Source organism: Takifugu flavidus, chromosome 11, assembly GCF_003711565.1.
Source record: "Takifugu flavidus isolate HTHZ2018 chromosome 11, ASM371156v2, whole genome shotgun sequence".
In the NCBI taxonomy this organism is placed as follows: Eukaryota; Metazoa; Chordata; class Actinopteri; order Tetraodontiformes; family Tetraodontidae; genus Takifugu; species Takifugu flavidus.
In genome coordinates, this window is record NC_079530.1 from 2,481,258 (window position 1) to 2,495,951 (window position 14,694).

Genomic DNA, 14,694 nt, shown 5'->3' on the forward strand with positions numbered 1-14,694 from the left:
CAAGCATTTTGCTTTTATTGGAACTTTTCACATTTTTCTTATACTAAATATTCTTGTTGCAATATAATATCTTGCTTTTCTTTCAAGCTTGAAGAAAGTCGCTTTGACTACTTTTCGTCATCCACAGGTCTTTGACCTCTGACATGGTGGCTTTAAATTCCAAACAAAACACAAGCGGTCAGATGTGAATATGCCAGAAAATCCATTTTCATCCAGATTTGGAGCTGTGTTAAAGCTGCCTTGTTTATAGATGACTTTCAGGAATGATAGTGAGAGTGTCGGACGAGACCGTTCATCATCATCATTATCATTATTATCAAAAACACAGGAGCTCACCAGGACTCAAACTTCTCTTCTCCAGACATAAGAGCCTGAGAGCAATGTTAATTAAATCAGACTATACTTTCAAGGGTCATTTCTTTAGTTTATAATTGAGAAATTGGTTTCTTAAAAGTTTGGTCTCTCTGCCCATGATGATGAGCTGAGATGTTTTCCTTCACAGCAGAAAACTGGTGGGAAGATTCTATTTCTTCACCACTGTTGATGACTGTTCAGAGTTTCATGGAGACTTTGATGAAGGAGACATGAGCTGAGTGGTCAGCATGCTTAAAAGAGAAAAAAAGAAATGTTTTATGTCTTCTCTTAACACTGCTCTCAAATCACCACTGGTGAGTGAGCTTTAAAATAATGTGGTTTCAGTGCTAGCAGAGTCTGGCAACATCTTGTACGAATTCCAGAGATCTTTGGAGCAGTGTGAAACTACAGCTCTTCATTTGTACCATGACCAAGGGGGTCAGCAGCAGCAGCAGGTGGTCTTGTTTTGTACTGGATATCTTTATTTCAACTCAGAAGTTCTGATAAAAATGTTTAAAACAAGGATGTTCAATATCAGCTTTTAGCAGAGCTGCTATTTTCCATCTTTACGAGATGTTGATGACTTCCACCTTAACTCTGAGCAAAGGTCTGATCAGCTTCATCTGCGAGGATGTCAAGGAGCTGTAGAGACCTGTCCACTCCGTTGTGTTTACCTGTCTGAGAAGCTCTCCTCTAAACTTTTATCGACACCAATTGGTGATCTCTTTTTGTGGCGATAGCTGCAGACAAGAGTACAGGAGCTGTTTGACTGGTCTTTAACACAGATCCTGACACACAAACCACAACTCAACTGTCATCATAAGGGATGGCAATGGACCCATAAAACTAGGCAACTTACAAGTTATTGTTGGACAAAACCTGCTTTTGGGAACACTCAGTGAGCAGGGTTAATATCAGTCCTTTCACACTACTCGGTTTGTCTGTTTGGACCCATGGCAAACCATAAAGCAAGAGGATATACAAGAAGATGGAATGGTGGTGGTCTTGGGACTCTTTCTAATGGGCAAATCCCCAACTAAATAAAGAAAAAACTTTGGAGAAAATCCAGAGACAACACGAGTGTGCTTATATTTATTTATGCATCTTTCCTTGTTCATCGCTCAGCTTGCTTCTTGATTGGCTACATTTTGTTTTCCTTCACAATTGCTGGGGACGTGACTCTATTGAACCAGTTTCGTTTTCACAATTGTAGGCCCCAGTCTTTTTTGTAAGCCTATTATCGAGACAAATTCACTCTTAACGCACCTCAGAGCAAAGAATAATCTTATATGACATAAAATGTCAGGAAGGGGGACAATGGGGACAGAAAACGCCCCAATATCCTTCTGTTTGTACCCACAGCTTTTAAGAATGTGGCAAAAAGATTATATCCACAAATGACTAGAGCACTTTCTGTCTTTGGCCGGTTAGCTCAGATGGTTAGAGCGTGGTGCTAATAACGCCAAGGTCATGGGTTCAAACCCCATACTGGCCACGAGGCTCTCTATTTGCACAGTCAACATCTTCTGTCTCAAGCATTTTGCTTTTATTGGAACTTTTCACATTTTTCTTATACTAAATATTCTTGTTGCAATATAATATCTTGCTTTTCTTTCAAGCTTGAAGAAAGTCGCTTTGACTACTTTTCGTCATCCACAGGTCTTTGACCTCTGACATGGTGGCTTTAAATTCCAAACAAAACACAAGCGGTCAGATGTGAATATGCCAGAAAATCCATTTTCATCCAGATTTGGAGCTGTGTTAAAGCTGCCTTGTTTATAGATGACTTTCAGGAATGATAGTGAGAGTGTCGGACGAGACCGTTCATCATCATCATTATCATTATTATCAAAAACACAGGAGCTCACCAGGACTCAAACTTCTCTTCTCCAGACATAAGAGCCTGAGAGCAATTAATTAAATCAGACTATACTTTCAAGGGTCATTTCTTTAGTTTATAATTGAGAAATTGGTTTCTTAAAAGTTTGGTCTCTCTGCCCATGATGATGAGCTGAGATGTTTTCCTTCACAGCAGAAAACTGGTGGGAAGATTCTATTTCTTCACCACTGTTGATGACTGTTCAGAGTTTCATGGAGACTTTGATGAAGGAGACATGAGCTGAGTGGTCAGCATGCTTAAAAGAGAAAAAAAAGAAATGTTTTATGTCTTCTCTTAACACTGCTCTCAAATCACCACTGGTGAGTGAGCTTTAAAATAATGTGGTTTCAGTGCTAGCAGAGTCTGGCAACATCTTGTACGAATTCCAGAGATCTTTGGAGCAGTGTGAAACTACAGCTCTTCATTTGTACCATGACCAAGGGGGTCAGCAGCAGCAGCAGGTGGTCTTGTTTTGTACTGGATATCTTTATTTCAACTCAGAAGTTCTGATAAAAATGTTTAAAACAAGGATGTTCAATATCAGCTTTTAGCAGAGCTGCTATTTTCCATCTTTACGAGATGTTGATGACTTCCACCTTAACTCTGAGCAAAGGTCTGATCAGCTTCATCTGCGAGGATGTCAAGGAGCTGTAGAGACCTGTCCACTCCGTTGTGTTTACCTGTCTGAGAAGCTCTCCTCTAAACTTTTATCGACACCAATTGGTGATCTCTATTTGTGGCGATAGCTGCAGACAAGAGTACAGGAGCTGTTTGACTGGTCTTTAACACAGATCCTGACACACAAACCACAACTCAACTGTCATCATAAGGGATGGCAATGGACCCATAAAACTAGGCAACTTACAAGTTATTGTTGGACAAAACCTGCTTTTGGGAACACTCAGTGAGCAGGGTTAATATCAGTCCTTTCACACTACTCGGTTTGTCTGTTTGGACCCATGGCAAACCATAAAGCAAGAGGATATACAAGAAGATGGAATGGTGGTGGTCTTGGGACTCTTTCTAATGGGCAAATCCCCAACTAAATAAAGAAAAAACTTTGGAGAAAATCCAGAGACAACACGAGTGTGCTTATATTTATTTATGCATCTTTCCTTGTTCATCGCTCAGCTTGCTTCTTGATTGGCTACATTTTGTTTTCCTTCACAATTGCTGGACGTGACTCTATTGAACCAGTTTCGTTTTCACAATTGTAGGCCCCAGTCTTTTTTGTAAGCCTATTATCGAGACAAATTCACTCTTAACGCACCTCAGAGCAAAGAATAATCTTATATGACATAAAATGTCAGGAAGGGGGACAATGGGGACAGAAAACGCCCCAATATCCTTCTGTTTGTACCCACAGCTTTTAAGAATGTGGCAAAAAGACATTATATCCACAAATGACTAGACCAGCTTTCTGTCTTTGGCCGTTTAGCTCAGATGGTTAGAGCGTGGTGCTAATAACGCCAAGGTCATGGGTTCAAACCCCATACTGGCCACGAAGGCTCTCTATTTGCACAGTCAACATCTTCTGTCTCAAGCATTTTGCTTTTATTGGAACTTTTCACATTTTTCTTATACTAAATATTCTTGTTGCAATATAATATCTTGCTTTTCTTTCAAGCTTGAAGAAAGTCGCTTTGACTACTTTTCGTCATCCACAGGTCTTTGACCTCTGACATGGTGGCTTTAAATTCCAAACAAAACACAAGCGGTCAGATGTGAATATGCCAGAAAATCCATTTTCATCCAGATTTGGAGCTGTGTTAAAGCTGCCTTGTTTATAGATGACTTTCAGGAATGATAGTGAGAGTGTCGGACGAGACCGTTCATCATCATCATTATCATTATTATCAAAAACACAGGAGCTCACCAGGACTCAAACTTCTCTTCTCCAGACATAAGAGCCTGAGAGCAATGTTAATTAAATCAGACTATACTTTCAAGGGTCATTTCTTTAGTTTATAAGTGAGAAATTGGTTTCTTAAAAGTTTGGTCTCTCTGCCCATGATGATGAGCTGAGATGTTTTCCTTCACAGCAGAAAACTGGTGGGAAGATTCTATTTCTTCACCACTGTTGATGACTGTTCAGAGTTTCATGGAGACTTTGATGAAGGAGACATGAGCTGAGTGGTCAGCATGCTTAAAAGAGGAAAAAAAAGAAATGTTTTATGTCTTCTCTTAACACTGCTCTCAAATCACCACTGGTGAGTGGGCTTTAAAATAATGTGATTTAAGTGCTAGCAGAGTCTGGCAACATCTTGTACGAATTCCAGAGATCTTTGGAGCAGTGTGAAACTACAGCTCTTCATTTGTACCATGACCAAGGGGGTCAGCAGCAGCAGCAGCAGGTGGTCTTGTTTTGTACTGGATATCTTTATTTCAACTCAGAAGTTCTGATAAAAATGTTTAAAACAAGGATGTTCAATATCAGCTTTTAGCAGAGCTGCTATTTTCCATCTTTACGAGATGTTGATGGCTTCTTGATTGGCTACATTTTGTTTTACTTCACAATTGCTGGGGACGTGACTCTGACTATTGAACCAGTTTCGTTTTCACAATTGTAGGCCCCAGTCTTTTTTGTAAGCCTATTATCGAGACAAATTCACTCTTAACGCACCTCAGAGCAAAGAATAATCTTATATGACATAAAATGTCAGGAGGGGGACAATGGGGACAGAAAACGCCCCAATATCCTTCTGTTTGTACCCACAGCTTTTAAGAATGTGGCAAAAAGACATTATATCCACAAATGACTAGAGCACTCTTCTGTCTTTGGCCGGTTAGCTCAGCTGGTTAGAGCGTGGTGCTAATAACGCCAAGGTCATGGGTTCAAACCCCATACTGGCCACCATGGCTCACTATTTGCACAGTCAACATCTTCTGTCTCAAGCATTTTGCTTTTATTGGAACTTTTCACATTTTTCTTATACTAAATATTCTTGTTGCAATATAATATCTTGCTTTTCTCTCAAGCTTGAAGAAAGTCGCTTTGACTACTTTTCGTTATCCGCAGGTCTTTGACCTCTGACATGGTGGCTTTAAATTCCAAACAAAACACAAGCGGTCAGATGTGAATATGCCAGAAAATCCATTTTCATCCAGATTTGGAGCTGTTTGAAAGCTGCCTTGTTTATAGATGACTTTCAGGAATGATAGTGAGAGTGTCGGACGAGACCATTCATCATCATCATTGTCATTATTATCAAAAACACAGGAGCTCACCAGGACTCAAACTTCTCTTCTGTCTTTTCTTCTTCAAGGACAATAATGTGCCAGAAACTGCCAGCAGACTTCTAAGCCAAGGCTGGCAGTTTCAGTGAGTTCGTTGAAAAGCATGTAACCGAGCACAATTTGACACCGGATCATATTATTAACATAGATGAGGTCCCCCTCACATTTGACATTACCATGGGCCGAAGTGTTGCAGAGAAAGGGATAAAGAGTGTTAATATAGTAACAACTGGTCATGAGAAATCACACTTCACAGTGGTGCTGGCATGTTGTGGAGAGTGATCAAAATTGCCACCAATGGTCATTTTCAAACGAAAAACCATGCCAAAAATCCAATTCCCCTGTTGCCGTCACAGTGGATGAAAAAGGGTGGATGGATCAAGAAATGATGGACTTATGGCTTACGAAGTGCTACACTAAACGTCCAGATGACTTCTTCAGAACACGCAAAGCCCTGCTTGTGACAGTATGCTAGCGCACATCACGCCACAGTTCAAAGATAATTTAAAAGGTTTCAGCTCCATACCTGTCATCATCCCCCAAGGCTTAACCAAAATTCTCCAGCCACTTGACATCTCTGTGAACCGGAGCTTTAAGGCAGTCTTGTGTAACCTGTGGGAGCAGTGGATGATGGATGGAGAGCACAGCTTCATGGCAACAGGGAGAGTGTGCCACACAACTTTCCTGGAAGTCATTGGATGGATCGAAGCATGGGCTTCATTGACAACCGAAACCATCTTGTTGGGATTCAGAAAGGCCGGAATAATTGGAACTGCAACTGATGACAAGTCTGATGAAAGCGACGCAGAAGAGGCGCTTCGTCTACCTCTGGAGTTGGCAGAGTTGTTCAAAAGTGACTCAGAGGATGAAGAATTCAATGGATTTACTGACATAGAGTGAGACTTGCTTGTTTGGTAAACTCGCTTGGATGTTTTTTATGCTATAGTTATCTGAATAACTGTTAATGTTACGTTAACAAAGCAGACACATACTCAGTTCGCTGTGCGTCATGTAGCTGAATGTGTTAAGTTAGCATATCGTAACCCTATTCAGCCTGTTGTTAATCCATTATTATTTTAAATTGCCTTTCAAGATGAAATGTATGTTCTTGGTCTTTATTTTGGTCTGGATTTTATCAAATAAATGTCCCCCCAAAATGCGACTTATAGTCCAATGTGACTTATATATCTATTTTTCTTCTTTATTATCCATTTTTTGGCTGGTGCGACTAATACTCCGGAGCGACTTATAGTCCGGAAAATACAGTATATATCGGTAAAACTGAGCTGGTCATTTTGTGTTGGTGTGTGCACAGACTGAGCCGCTTCTATGACAGGATGGCTGTCTGGTTTAACTACTCGGATTAAGGAGGTTGCACCTAAATGTGAGTCCACGCATTGTGTCATTCACCGAGAAATGCTGGCTAGTCGAAAAATGTCAGCTGAACTTTACAATGTATTGAATAATGTTGTTAAAGTTATTAACCTCAAAGCACATGCGCACAACTCCCGTTTGTTTGAGCAGCTTTGTGAGGAGATGGATGCTGCGCACAATGGCCTTCTTTTGCACACAGAAGTAAGATTGCTATCCAGAGGGAGATCACTGGCCAGAGTCTTTGAGTTACGAGAGCCGCTGCAGAGATTTCCCTCTGAAAAGAACTCGCCACTGGTGGCTCAATTTAGTATGGGTCATCAAACTCGCTTACCTGTGCAACATATTTAATCTGCTCAATGAACTCAATTTGTCACTTCAGAGCAAAATGACAACTGTGTTTAAGTTGCCAGATAAAATAGAGGGATATTTGACATGTTTCAGACATTAGCAGGCATTTTGAAAGACACATCACCTGGACACGCGTACTCCCATTTGGTTCGCAATCACCTATCTATGCTTTTACAAAAGTTGAGCGCTACTTCCCAATCACAAAAGACCCACGAACTGCAAAGGAGTGGATTCGTGACCTGTTGGTGAATAAACCAAGAAAATCGAGCATATCTGTGCAACAGGATAATCAGCATGTAGAGTTCGCAAATGATGGCAATCTTAAACGTACATTTGAGACAGCAATCGTGCTGGGGTTCTGGATTAAAATAATTTCAGAATATTCTGACATCGCCACAAGAGCACTGAAAACCCTGCTGCCTGTTAGGAACGGTTGTCTCAGGACCCGAAAGCAGGCAACACGCAGTGGAGAATAATGTCTGAAAGGCGTCTTTATTAACAACAAACTAGGTTCTGTTTGGTCCACGTTCACAGAGAGGCGTGGAGACCTCGACTGAGTCACAAAGAAGTTAGCTTGAAAAACTCTCTCAAACAATCAAACTAACAGGAGTCAGGGTTCCGTGACAGGGACAAAAACACTCCGACGCTGGCAGACGGGCATTCTGTTCCTAAATGGAACGGTTGATTGAAGATTGACAGCAGTTGCGTCTGCATGCAGCGCCAGCTGTGGATGGTGATTGGCTCCTCCACACCTCCTGCAGGAATAAACCAGCAACGAACGTCCCAGAATCTGGGAACCCAAGACTGCCATTTCCAACATCTGTGTAAAGCGGGCTTCTCTGCAATGACGGCAACCAAGGCAAAAATTATGGAGCAGACTGGACATAAGGAACACACTACGCTTCTCATTATTTCCCATCACACCAAAATGGGGCCATCTCGTCTCAACGAAACAAGCTCAGGCCTCCCACTGATTCCGCGTATGGTGAGTTACATTTTCCCTGCACTTAACATTCGTTTTTAGACCCGTCATGTTATTTTATATTTGCTGTATTTTTCTGCCACACATTACTGGTCCATGATGCAAAAGAGGTTGGGGACCCCTGGGCTACATGGAAGAACATGTACTCCTCCTCATCAAAGTAGCTGAGCAGAAGCAGCAGCATCTCCTTCACATCGTCTGAGCAGCTAATCTGCTGTCCCCACATCCCCTGAAGCCTTGCATAAGTCTGATGGAAGCTCTTGCTCTTGTGGACGCAAACTGTGGACATGTAGTTAAGAAGCCTTTCCCCCATCAAATCCAAATTATGTGTGAATGCCTCTTTGATGTCAATCCCAGTAAGTTCTTTGAAGTGGACTAACATGCCAAGTTCATCAAACGAAAATGGCCATTCCTCTCTAAGGCATTTGATACTTTTCCCCTGGTTGACATGTTGACACTGTAAAAAGTGGACTTCAGTGTCACAGCTGCGGGCAATCATGCCTGTGAGCCGCTTTGCCCTGCACACCTGTTGTACATTAGGACTCTAATGAGCGCTCTTCTTAATCCCCAGAGACACAGCTGCTCCCTGCCAGATCGTTATTCGTTCCCAATGACTTTCCAGCGTTTTCCTGTTTGCCTGTCTGCCCGGTTCCGACCTTGCCTGTTCCTGACCATTCTGTTTAGCCTGCTCCCCTGTAAACTCTGTCTGCCTTCTGCCCGATCTCGACCTTGCCTGTCCCCGATTATTCTGTTGTGCTCGCTCCCCGGTGAATCCTGTCTGTTGTCTGTGTCCGACAATAAAGCGGTGTTCAGCCAAACTCGTGTGTCGCATTTGGGTTCTTATCTGGTCCCTAACACTTCAGACATTTAAATCATTAAAAAGATGGAGTTTTTCTATCTTTCGCTGCTGGCTCACTTGAGTTTCTTCAATGGGGAGGAATTTTGCATTCCACTTAATGCATCCGTAAGTGTCCTGCATTGCTGCATTCTTCAAATGGGACCACATCTGGGTCTGAGTTATCAGCCTCCACGTCGTTTTTCAGGATGTTTCTCTCTACTGCTGGAAGTTCTGGTAAGACTTCCATTATGGCGTCATCTAGGAAGGATTGCTCCAAGTGACTCATATTTGTACTAAAGAAATGTAAACAACAAACCAGAACAATATACAGTGCATAAAGTTAACAGAACAGAAAAAGGCATCAGGTAACACATGTCAAACTATTTACACTGAGAAGTGAGCTTTAACTGAGCTTTATTTTGCCACAATGCTGTGTTTTAATGGAATGACCAGGTAGCCATCAAGAATGTAAGATACACATAAACATATTAAACATATTATCAGTATTTTATGCAAATAAATGGGTAAATGTGCTAATGAAAGATAGACTGCAAGACTTTGTGTCTTTTTAGCAGACCATATCGGATTTACAACTTCAAATGAATGTTGGAAGAAAATCAGCTTTAAGCTTTCAGGGTTTTCATTAAAGAACTGGTTACATTTGAAATTTTGACCATCATATAAATCTGTAAAAACCTCTGCATAGGGATCTCCAAACTGTTGTGACTGTACATTCCTCCATAAATTTGACTATAAAAAGTTATTCATGTTTCTACCACTGGTATGTTGTAAGCAAATTTTAGTTTCATGTTTTCATCCATTCCCAATGCCACTTCTTGGGGCTCTGTGTATTTAAAATGTTTTGTGAATGTCTGATTTCTGGTGTACAGTATACTGTTCTTAATTGTCCCTCATGGCATGCAGAGAACAAATCTGACTCTTTAATGCAGTCACAGAGTTTAGTGATTTCTTCATCTGATAGGCTCATATCATTTTTTAATACAGAACTTACTTTTGTAATTGTGTAGGCTTGACCTAACTCGTGCACATTTTGCATTTCCTCAACAATAGTCTGTATAGTAGAGGCAGTTTAATTAGCCAGTGATGACGATACTGCCCACTATGAGTATTGTACCAGTTCAAACTTTCTATTTAAATTATTATATAAATAAAATAATAATGAGCTGTAATGCATTAATATTGAAAGACAAAATATATAAAGCAAGGATTAAGATTGAATGGAAGTATGACTAAATTGCTTATACACACAGTACAATAGGCTACTAAATTATGAAAACAATGTCATAAGTTTATATTTTTAAAAAATATATAAAAGCTAGGCAGTAAACCGTTTCGCATTCACAATGAAATTTTGTCTGAAAACATTTTATTCGGTTGACCTCAATTTACATTGTTTCATCAATGTTAAAATGAATAAATTTGGTAAAAGGAAAAAATTGTAATAATATTAACATAGTTTTTTTATTTTTAAAAACAACAGACTAAAACAATAGTTTTTGCAATATTTGCATGTCAATTTATCAAAGTTGCTTTGTTATGAATATTGCAGTATTTCTCGGTTTCTGTTGCCAATATTTGTAGTTTTAACTACAATAAATTCCATTAAAATCACATGTTGTTGTGAATATAACAAAAAATTCTGTTTAATAGTTTACAAAAGTTCACAGTGATTTCAATAAAAAAATATATGTATTTGGGTTTACAGTACTTTTCTGTAGGGATTTTACAATGTTTTTATGTAGATTTCGGGGTCATTTTTTACTGTGCAATCACTGTGTGGACTGTGGCACAAGTTCTGTCAAAATTAAATTGTTCTGATTGTGCTAGCTGTTACTTGCTAGCTATTACATACTTGCTGTTACTTGCTGTGTGGTTAAGAACGTTTTTAGAGATGCAGCACGTGTTCAATATTCATCTGAAAAACAAATCAGATCAAAGCCACTTTTGTGCAGGAAATGAGGTAAGACATCTGACTGAATCTTCAGTTTTCTTTGTAGTATTTAAACTATTTCAATGCTAATAAGCTGCTGGTGATGACCATATCTTTTTTGCCTTCAACACATTCACCTGTATAATTAGTCTGCACTGATCAAGCTACGACAAGCTAGACGACATACAGAAGGATTGCCCAGATGAATGAGTCAAAAATCTTAATGAAATCTGAATTCATGTGTCATAAATCATGATGAGTTTTGGTTTCACTCTCTTGACTAGACTCCACAGGGACAGAAGCGACACTGTGAGCAGCATATTAGCCCAGAAGACGTCCCCAACAGATGACATCATCATTTCATATACCAAAAGCAAAGTTCATCTTTCGACACTAGCTTTTTGACATATACGACATAGAAATGACAAGCATTTGTTTTTGTTTTTGTCCTTGCTTTCACAGTGCAGAACAGCTGGAAGTTCAACGACACGCAACGCGGCCCAGTGACAACTTCCTGGAAGGTCACCAGCCTCAGGTGAAATTTTGATCACAAATATTTTTAACAATAATTTCTTTGCAGGAACACATTCATCATAATAATTATTTGTCCTTTCTCTTATAGAAAGCCAAGACGTCTTTTGAATTGTAATTGCATGTAAATAGTTTTATTTATACAGATCAGTCATTTTTTCATCAAATTTTCATTGGAATAACCTTGTATCTGTTTTGTTATTTTCAGCATTGTTTGTGTTGTTATTACTATTATTTTATTGTATTTTTGTGTTCAGATGTTAATTTCACTGTGTAGGTTCATCTCTTTCTGTCTCCCTCCGTCCGTGCCCCCCCCCACCCACCCACCATTCAACAGGAGGGTCCCCTCTTGTAAGCCTGGTCCTGCTCAAGGTTTCTTCCCTTTAAATGGGGAGTTTTTCCTTGCTACTGTTGCTTGCAGGGGTTTCGGCCCTTGAACTCTTTCTATCATCACCACATAGTGTTATTTGTTCCAAACACAACACACACACAAAAATGATTTGATGTGAAGAATACTTTGGTGTTTAGAATGAGTAGATGCTACATGATTATCTGAAAATAATGTGTGTCTTAATGACCACTAGTGTGTCTGTGTGTGTGGCATATTGTATTTGCTTAGTTTGGTTCAAGGACATGATGGCAGGGATGGACCAAAGCATGAGTGTCTCGGTGTCCTGGTTCCAACAAGCCCAAATACAACATCGGTTATTGGTGAGTGAAAGCCCTGAGTCAACAAATGCTCCTAAAGGGTTAGTAAAAAACAAGTTGACCTTCGTGTTGGATGTTGTGGTGGAGCTACTCACAGGCCTTGTGGAGGCACTGAGGCTGCTCAATATGCACTAAATTGGCTTGGTGGGGGGGTATACCACCCACGAAGGTTTTTGCTCATTAATATTGAACAAGTTTTGTTTTCACAATTGTAGGCCCCGATCCTTTTTGTAAGCCTGTTATCGAGACAAATTCGCTCTTAACGCACCTCAGAGCAAAGAATAATCCTATATACATGGACATAAAATGTCAGGAAGGGGGACAATGGGGACAGAAAACGCCCCAATATCCTTCTGTTTGTACCCCCAGCTTTTAAGAATGTGGCAAAAAGACATTCTATCCACAAATCACTAGAGCTGTTTTCTGTTTTTGGCCGGTTAGCTCAGATGGTTAGAGCGTGTTGCTAATAATGCTAAGGTCATAGGTTCAACCCCCATACTGGCCATGAAGGCTCTCTATTTACACACTCAACATCTTCTGTCTCAAGCAATTTGCTTTTATTTGGAACTTTTCACATTTTTCTTATACTAAATATTCTTGTTGTTTTGGATGTCAATTTTCACACTGCGATGATCAAAGTCATTTATTACCGTAGTCACAATCAAAGCACAGGGATCAACAGCAGTGCCATCAAAGGACGACATTACAAAGCAATGATCAAAGACTGAAATTCAACTTAAGTACAACTAAGCATTGAGGATCACATTCCATTCCTTTTTCAACATGTGGTTCAAATCAAGTGTCATCATGCAGATGACCCATGCAGGGAGACAAAAACAGTAATTATTGACAGTATCAGTAATTTGTAAATCTACTAAAATAAAACCATTCATTCCCCCCTGAATGTCTTTGTATAGTAAAGTAAGTAAAGAGGTGGGCAGAAAGTTAACCAGTCTCTCACAAACCAAGTAAACTGATGGAAACATTTTGTTTCACTGCAAACATACAAGGTCTGTAATGCTGCTTCATTTTATTGTTGCTTATGCTACTTTAGTGTTTGGTATATTTTTTACAATTAAATCCTCTTTTTTACAATATAATAATACACATTTGATTATCTTAATGTCTTGCTAGTTATTATAAAAAGAGAATTAAACCTAGGCTATAAATTGGTTATGTCAGCAATCCATTCTATAACAGAATAAATCTAAAGGACAATTCAGGCCAAAGTTTGGTCATCATTTCTCCTGCTTGCTTTGCTGCACCAGATCCTCCAAAGAAAAGACCCTGGTGGAGAAAGTTAATTTCCTCTAAACGCAAAAAGGTTCAGGAAGATTCAACAATAAACTCAAAAAAGGGGTAAGAGAAGAATGGCTAAAAGACAGTGTTGTGAGGTAATATTTCACCACTATTAAAATCAAAGACAAGCTTTTGTTTACATTTTTTTTGTTAAGTGTTGGTCTGACCTGCAATAACCTTTGCATGTGTGTGACCCCTTTTTACAGTTTGTATCCAAGAATGCAGCTCCCTGATAGTGCTGCTAGCAATGCAGCCAAATCCAAGACAAAAAAGTCCAAGTTTCAAGTTTCTGAAGAAGGCTCTCCAGTGCTTTCTTTCATGGATGACACAGACGAAGTAGACGATGCACCTTTGGACCAACCAACGCGGTACGACCAAAGTTCTTCAAAGTTGAATGTATTGCCCTGATTTGTGACTGAGACATTCATGTGACTTCTCTTTTCTTGGGGTTTGCATTATTTTTCACACCATCATCAGTTGGAGTGACGGCACAGAGAAGCAGGCTAAAGAGCCCTCAGCAAGAGTCCATCAGCCAGGCTCAACTTTGGCTGTCGCAGGTCACCAGGTACATTTTTCTCTTTTGATAGAGAAACATTAACACCGGTTCCTGATGTTTCACATGGATCCTTTATCTTCTTCCAACAAACAGAGCCCAAAGTGTCCTGCAGGGGACAGAGAAGTGGACACGCGTCCGGTAGACAGCCCCTGTTCCTCCACATCCAGCAGTGATGTCGAACAAGCTGTAAAAATGCTCCTTCTAAACTTAACATTGGTGTATTTTTGACTTTGTTTGATGAGATTGAGTTGATTTTGCTTTGCCTTTAACTAACAGAGCCTGGAGAGCAAGGATGAGGAAGACTCAGAAACACTTTCTTCACAGCAAAGCGGTTTAGTTGTAACCATCTTGCAGGCAGAAGCTGCAGCTGAGCAACCTGTAAGAGGAAAGCACAATGGAAATATGGACATTAGTGTGCTGTAATTACCACTTTACTGCTATTTTTACAACAGGGTGCAACAAGTTCCAGTGATGAGGAAGAAGAGAACCCATCTTCATTAAGCAAAAATCTTTCACACATCCTGGCTGTAAGAATCAGCAAAATTCTGACTGTTACACAGTTATAAAGGACTATCCATCACGTTTATTTGACAGGGCACACTGTAAAACCTAACAGTTGTGTTAATAAAAGAAAAAA

At 39.9% G+C, this 14,694-nt stretch overlaps 1 long non-coding RNA gene and 5 other non-coding genes across 6 annotated transcripts; all 6 read left to right on the top strand.

The window, feature by feature from the left end:
• The first annotated feature begins 393 nt into the window (after positions 1 to 393).
• On the top strand, positions 394 to 598 carry LOC130534387 (small nucleolar RNA U3). The gene has a single exon (XR_008952892.1). It is a non-coding gene; the product is annotated as a small nucleolar RNA U3 (small nucleolar RNA).
• A 1,177-nt stretch (positions 599 to 1,775) lies between these two features.
• On the top strand, positions 1,776 to 1,849 carry trnai-aau (transfer RNA isoleucine (anticodon AAU)). Its single transcript has one exon. It is a non-coding gene; the product is annotated as a tRNA-Ile (tRNA).
• A 428-nt stretch (positions 1,850 to 2,277) lies between these two features.
• LOC130534388 (small nucleolar RNA U3) lies at positions 2,278 to 2,482 on the top strand. Its single transcript, XR_008952893.1, has one exon. It is a non-coding gene; the product is annotated as a small nucleolar RNA U3 (small nucleolar RNA).
• A 1,684-nt stretch (positions 2,483 to 4,166) lies between these two features.
• On the top strand, positions 4,167 to 4,371 carry LOC130534381 (small nucleolar RNA U3). Its single transcript, XR_008952886.1, has one exon. It is a non-coding gene; the product is annotated as a small nucleolar RNA U3 (small nucleolar RNA).
• A 642-nt stretch (positions 4,372 to 5,013) lies between these two features.
• Positions 5,014 to 5,087, top strand: trnai-aau (transfer RNA isoleucine (anticodon AAU)). Its single transcript has one exon. It is a non-coding gene; the product is annotated as a tRNA-Ile (tRNA).
• Positions 5,088 to 5,289: 202 nt separating this feature from the next.
• Positions 5,290 to 8,995, top strand: LOC130533340 (uncharacterized). The gene is made up of 3 exons (XR_008952548.1): positions 5,290 to 5,892; positions 7,751 to 8,177; positions 8,746 to 8,995. It is a non-coding gene; the product is annotated as an uncharacterized LOC130533340 (long non-coding RNA).
• The last annotated feature ends 5,699 nt before the right edge of the window (positions 8,996 to 14,694 follow it).